This window comes from Diachasma alloeum, unplaced genomic scaffold (assembly GCF_001412515.2).
Source record: "Diachasma alloeum isolate Michigan unplaced genomic scaffold, Dall2.0 Dall_scaffold_00805, whole genome shotgun sequence".
Lineage (NCBI taxonomy): Eukaryota > Metazoa > Arthropoda > Insecta > Hymenoptera > Braconidae > Diachasma > Diachasma alloeum.
The window spans coordinates 9,119-16,448 of record NW_021680935.1 but is presented as its reverse complement, the minus strand read 5'-3'; the positions used below and the strand labels follow the sequence as shown (position 1 = coordinate 16,448).

The window sequence follows — 7,330 nt, the reverse complement described above, 5'->3', positions numbered from 1 at the left end:
CCCCCCCCCCTCGCCCCTTTGACCTAGTCACAACGAGTCGAATATTTTTTGGGGGATTGAGGGGGTGCCCCTGAACATTTTTTAGTTGAATAATATAGTTACGTTGCCACCCTTATAATCAAAATATTTTTTTGAGTAAAAAAACCAAAAATGTATGGTTTCACCCTTTACGCCGCTCCGAACGAGTCAAATATTTCTGTTCCGGGGCACCCCCTCAACCCCCCCTCCAAAATTCGACTCCCCCTCACCGCCACCGACCCATTTTTCCCGCCGTTTCCCCAACGCTAACCCTCTTCTCATACCTTTTCATCCCCCCTTCGCCCCCAACGACCATCTGACATCATTGCATGTCAGATGGTCGTTTCATCACGGGAGAGTGAGACAGTCATAAAAATGACCGTCTCCCTCCCACTTATGCGCTGTGACCACTGATCTCTATACTAACTAGATAGACTATCCTGTAAGACCCTGGGGGGACGAATTGAACGCTCACCCAGCGCCTCCGCAGAGTGGTCAGGAACTAAGCGTTCCACTATTGCGCTTGCGTGACCATAAGTCACATAGTGGGGAGGAGAGTAATTTGNCGCTCACCCAGCGCCTCCGCAGAGTGGTCAGGAACTAAGCGTTCCACTATTGCGCTTGCGTGACCGTGAGTCACATAGTGGGGGGGAGAGTAATTTCACCTGGTAAAGTCAGGAAATTTTACGGTCATTTTCGCGTTATCTTACTATGTAGAATTCAGAGTTACCAGTTGAAAGGACGACGACAACAAAATAATTTTTTTAAAAGAAAATTACCCGTTTTATCAATGATTTTGAATTAATTTATTTAATTGATTTATTTTATTCACCTCATTACTAGCAAAGTCCTTTTAAGTACAAATTATTCCCTCACAGTTCTGAATAAAATTTACATTCACAAATTTACACAAAATCAGCAGCTGATGCTCATTGCTCCAAAAATATTTAATTCTTCTGATATTTGCTCGAATGATGTTGTGAAAGCTGTAAATAAAAAAAATCCGAATTGTGAAAACATTTTTATTCAATGATAGAATTGGTGTAAGAGTAAGTGCTGAGAAGCATATCACAGAAGCAATTGATTAGAAAATAGCGAAAAACAAAGCATTCTATCATATTAACCATCAAGGTCTACTGCACATTTTTTTCAGTTATATAAAACTTTAATATCACACTTTTACGTAGTTCAATGTCTCACTATAGTTTTGAACGTAACAATCACATTTTTTAAATCTCCTTAAAAAGACATCAACTCTTTAAAATTATGCTATAAACTATCAACAATCAAGTCAAGCCACTAATAATTTCACGAAAAAAATACAGTCCTTATAGATCTGAGCTCACTGATGAGCCTAAACAACCTGTCTTGTGAGAAAATGACGTAGGTTTGTGCCAGTGATTGACAGTGCCAGACTTTTGGTGGCAGCGAACATTCGATTCTCAATGTAATTCATCAAAATATGTTTGATGAGGATGTCCACGTGGTTAATACAGGAATCCATGAGGAAAGTATCCCTGAAATGTTCCCCCAGTTCAGGAAAGAGTTCCTTCTTTAATGATAATAACTCTTTATATGCTGAATTAACGAGAATAGCTGGAAAATTCGTTTCCACGGGTGGCTTTTCCGTGTTGGAATTGCATGCTTTACGAAAGAGTCTTTCGGCAGTAGAACAAATAGTTATCACGCTTTCTGATGGAATCACTAAGCCACCACGAGTTTTGAACATAATTAGAGAACCCACTTTGAGGGTTTAGAGAACACTTCTCGCTTGGAGCGAAAGACAATTCTCTGCAACCACCAAGGCACTGATCGCATTTTAATGTCTTTGGTAGATACCGAACCACATACCCCGCGATATAACCCACTGCATTAAGAGAAAATTCACTGAGAAAATGAGGGGTAGCCCAGGCAAAGTTAAGAAATTCATCTAAATCTAAATTTTAATTATTAATGAATTCAGCATAGAGTCAAGTGCGTATCGATACTTACTTATGGAAAGACAATTCTTTCCATTCAGTGGATGTTTTTCTACAATACTCGCAACGAACCATTTCTGTAATATCTACAGATACGAGACATAAATTTTCTCACAACCTCACTGACACTGAAACACTTTCCAAGGATATTTGAGGGTTATGCGAGCAGAAAAATGATACCGTCAAATTACCATCCTCACTATCCAGCGCCGTGGACGCGCAAGCGCATCGGGACCTCTGTTAGTTCCTCGACCAACAAAGGGAGGCGCTGGAGGACTATTCGAAACCCCTGGCTTTCAACATGCTGAACCCATAAGGATAGTCTATCCAGTTAGTATACAGATCAGTGGCTGTGACATATGAGTGTATGAGACGCACCCGGGGGCCCATTCTGCTACGTACGATTCTGAGGCAAACTCTACATCAACTCGGCTTGTTTCCGAGTTGATGGTGGCGACATCTGCCTGATTTCAGTGTAGCTAAAATCTCCCGAAATTGACAGGTGATCACCTCAGTTACGTGGATACTTCTAGCGGGCGGAAAAATGCAAAAAAAAATCCAATATTTTGATCAAATGGTTCAATGGTTTTGGTTTTGGTCAGAATATCCGACGCATCGGCAATTATGTCTCAAGTATATGTTGCTTCCATGCGAAATATAATTAGTGTTTGTTGTAGGGGCAGAATTGAGCCATATTGTGTTGTGAACTAGAAAAATTGGTGAATTTTGGGGTGCATTATATCCTCATTATTACATGCTAATCATTTTTATTCGCCCCCGAAACCTAATTGCCGACACGTGACAAGTTATGTCCTTTCCTTTGACCCCGAAATTAAAATTTTACATTCATTTTTCCGTCCGCTATTAGTATCCCCGTAAACGGGTATAATGAGCATGGATTCTGGGAAATTCTGGAGAATCTAGGGGTATTAATAAAAAAAAAATCTGCAGGCCGGGCCTTAAACTGAATTCCTAGTACGGTACCATCACACACCTGTCATTTTTTCTAATCACTACTTATACTTACATCTTATGTTGTGAAGACAATGATTGGTAACATCTGAATACCGTTTTGAGAACAGTCAATGCTTTAATCCCTCGAATATCAAAATTGACGTCCCTCGATGTTTAATATTTATTTACTCCTTACTGATTAAATTCACTCACTTTTCTTTATAACCCCCGCCACTTCACTTCCACTAACGTTCACTCAGTAACCTGACTGCAGGCGATGAACGGAAAAATTAATGGACAACGGAATAAAAAATCATTGCATCAATCAATAGCGCATTGATTATCTTTTAGTTTGAGCAATGAACACTCATTGCACACAGTTAACCATTTGTTTCAATGGTGTCATGGAGGATTCCATTGTGTACTACGATGTAATTTTATCTAGGATTTCCACCTGCGAGACATTGTGTTCAGTTGAAGATGGGAAAACTGAGCAATAATTTTCTATGCACAAAAAAAAAGTGTGGTTATCGTTGGTGTCGAACTTTTCGGGAATCAGGGATTGAACAGTATGAAAGTGTCACTATTTTAATAGTTACAAATCACTGATTGAAATGGTCCAAATGATTGAATTGACTGTACAACCGAAAAATTTCAAGTGTTTTTGGTGAATACGAAGGCGTTTGGCACCATCACTTGACCAAATGGCTTTGTTCTCACCTGAATTTGGCTGATGGTGAGCGAGCTCGAAACTGCAACCATAGACATAAGTTCCCGCAGTACTTGAAGTTGGCTAGTAGTTGGAGTTGCACGGAGTGTAGGGGCCGAGAAATGATTGAGCGGTTTGCACTGGGGATGTGAAATGACCGTAATTTTTCAATTCGGTCAGGTCAGGCAAAATTAACCGATTTCTCACCATTTTCTGACACCGAGATAATTCCCCAAGCCAAATGACCGTCATGAACAACCAGCGTCAAAAATTTAAAAAAATGACCAAAATTCCTCTATATAGATGGAAATGGGCGGTCATTTTCTTTTTGGTAATTTTTTTGGTCAGATTGTTGGTTACTTCATTTCATTAGTTAGGAATTGAATCACATTTCATAATTTAAAGTTAACGTTTATTGGAACAAATTACAAAACAATCATAAACTCGATACTCGAATTCACTTATGATAGACTCATGAACTTAATAAACGTCAACAAAACTAATTAAATATATATCTCTGTATATATTATGTTTGTGGTCAAAAACTTCATATTAAATTAGGAGGATACTGGGTGAGGCTCGTCTTCAGTCATTCTCTCCAAAATTGTCAATTGCCACCGGCTCCCTCATCTAGCTCGCTCAGCTCTTCATCTGAATTGCTTGCTGAACGAATTTTTTGTTATATAGTATCGCATAGACTTCTAGCAGAGATTATAGGGGAGATGAGCAGAGCCAACGTAAAGTGTTCAACAGCAAGAAACGTAGCGGTGGCGCATGGACTACGATGGAGCGTACGGAACTGTTGGTATGGTAAGGCTCGAGCATAAATTTGTCGATAACCGGAAAGGGGTTCTCAATACGGTAGCTCCCCGCATTTTGTAATAATTGTCAGGAATGTAAAATCGAACATATTATAATCAATAGTATAATGAATGCAGAATCTAATGATCTAAAAGTCTTTTCCTTTTTCTTGACATATTTATTATTGACACGTAGGTCAAAAAATTCATAGAAAATCCCAGCGCTGTCGCTGGAAAACTCTGTAGTTTTCCAGTGATTCTATTGAATAATTGTGCAGATTTTGTTTTTTTTTTTACTATAGTAATGTTCGATTATATATATTTATTCCCCCCCTGAGTGAGAAAGAAATATGTAACGCGCTCGCTCCCACTCATTGTCGTCTCCGTCGCTTTGGCACGTGCCCGTCCTCGGCCAAAATTAACGAGTGCAAGTGAGAAACAAAATGGAGAAGAAGGAGAGAGAAAGCATTCAAACTCGTTTGAACGGTTGGAACGTTTTCGTTGTTCTCCAGCGATCTACACATAATGGGATTAATTCAATAATGATAGATTAATGAATAAGATTTTTCGCAGATTATTGCGAGATTTAGATGAATGGTTTGCCTCCTTCAGTGACCATAAAAAATTGTCTCCAATCGACAATATCCCCCGATGGAATGGAACGATGTGAATGAGTCAAGTATCAATTTGAATCTTTAAAAAATTAATCGAGAGTGAAAAAAAATCCGGGAATTCCACTCTGACATTTCTCTATTGTCTGTATTTACCAAGAAAAAAAAACGTTTTTCCTAGGAATCGGTGTCTTTTTTAGGCAGCTAAATTTGTGAAATGCAATGAGCAAGCAATGTTAAAATTAAGTCATTTTGTAAAAAATTTCTAGTGACATGATCCTGAAAATCAAAGGAAAGTCTTGAATTCAGGAATGATGTCTGTAGGTTTCAGTAATATTTTCGCGGAAATTCCGGGAACAATTATTGGGAATTTTTATCGCGTTGCCGTAATACGGAAATTTCAAGGAATTTCGTCATTGCAAATTAAAAATTTCTATAAATTTCAGTCCAATTATATGTGTAAGTCCACGTGAAAAGGGCCCATTTTATCGCATCTAATTTCCGAGATATTCACGTTTTTCTCTCCACTCCATTTATCCCATTGTTAAATTGATTTTTTGATCTTTTATACGGACGTCACACGGAGAAAAATAAATCGGTAAAAGTCGTGCGATCGCAAGGAGTTTCCCGAAGATCCCCATTTTTCATGCACGAAGAACAATGAAGCTTTTTGGAATCTTCGGGAAATTCTATTCTATTCTACTCAAGTAGGAGCGGAGGAATGAATTGTCAAAAGCGCGGAGTAACCCCGAACGGTCCCCCCGCCCCCGACCGCCTTATTGCGAAGAGGGAATGAACGCAACATCTATCGATCGAGAAAAATATTCTCAATAAATGACAGTGGTTTCATTCCCTTAGTCTCTATTAGGAGAGAAGGAATGAATTTTCAAAACGCGCAGTAACTCCGAACAAGTTCTTCTCATTCAAAAATTAATTTCTCCCCTCCCTAATTTAGATGAAGGAATGAAACCAAAGTCTACAGATTGAGAATTGCATTTTTAATAAATGACATCGGTTTCATTTCGTAATCTCAGTTAGGAGCGGAGGAATGAATTTTCAAAAGCGCGGAAAAACCCCGAACGGTTCTCCGACGTCGAGTGAGCTCGGAGGAACTCCCCCGATTGGAAAATTCATTTCTTCCACGCTAATTGAGATGAAGGATTGACGCTGATGCCGATCGATCGAGAATTAAATTCTCAATAAATGACAACGGTTTCATTCCTTAATCTCAAGTAGGAGCGGAGGAATGAATTTTCGAATGCGCGGAGAAATCCCGAATGGCTCTCCGGCGTCGAGTGAGTCCGGAGGGGTTCCCCTGATTGGAAGATTCATTTCTCCCCCCCCCCCAAATTGCGGAGAGGGAACGGAAGCAACATCTATCGATCGAGAATAATATTCTCAATAAATGACAGTGGTTTCATTTCTTAATCTCTATTAGGAGAGGAGGAATGAATTTTCAAAGCGCGCAGTAACTCCGAACAAGTTCTTCTCATTCAAAAATTAATTTCTCCCCTCCCTAATTGAGATGAAGTAATGAAACCAAAGCTTACCGATTGAGAATTATATTTTTAATAAATGACATCGGTGTCATTTCTTAATCTCAGTTAGGAACGGAGGAATAAATGTTCAAAAGCGCGGAGAAACCCCGAACGGCTTTCCGACGTCGAGTGAGCCCGGAGGGGCTTTCCCGATTAGAAAATTCATTTCTCCCCCCCTAATGAAGATGAAGGAATGAAACCGATGCCGATCGATAGAGAATTAAATTCTCAATAAATGACGGCGGTTTCATTCCTTAATCTCAAGTAGGAGCGGAGGAATGAATTTTCAAAAGCGCGGAGAAACCCCGAACGGCTTTCCGACGTCGAGTGAGCCCGGAGGGGCTCTCCCGATCGGAAAATTCATTTATCCCACCCTAATTAAGATGAAAGAATGAAACCGATGCCGATCGATAGAGAATTAAATTCTCAATAAATGACAGCGGTTTCATTACTTAATCTCAAGTAGGAGCGGAGGAATGAATTTTCAAAAGCGCGGAAACCCGAACGGCTCTCCGGCGTCGAGTGAGTCCGGAGTAGTCCAATGAACGAAGGTCTAACGTACGAATGTTTGCTAATCAGGCTCGATTTTTGATACAATTTGTGATTTGGGCGTATGAAAGTAATGGCGGATGTTTAAGGTTCCCCAAGTTTGGACGGAGGTTGAAAAAGCCAAAAAACTACCCCTGAAAACCGTTTTTTCGAAATAACTCGTGAATAACGC

General features: G+C 39.7%; 1 long non-coding RNA gene across 1 annotated transcript; it reads right to left on the bottom strand.

Moving 5' to 3' along the window:
• Window positions 1-819: 819 nt before the first annotated feature.
• On the bottom strand, window positions 820-2,174 carry LOC107044792. Its single transcript, XR_001461369.1, has 2 exons — window positions 2,011-2,174; window positions 820-1,004 (listed from the first exon to the last, which is right to left on the bottom strand). It is a non-coding gene; the product is annotated as an uncharacterized LOC107044792 (long non-coding RNA).
• Between the last annotated feature and the right edge of the window lie 5,156 nt (window positions 2,175-7,330).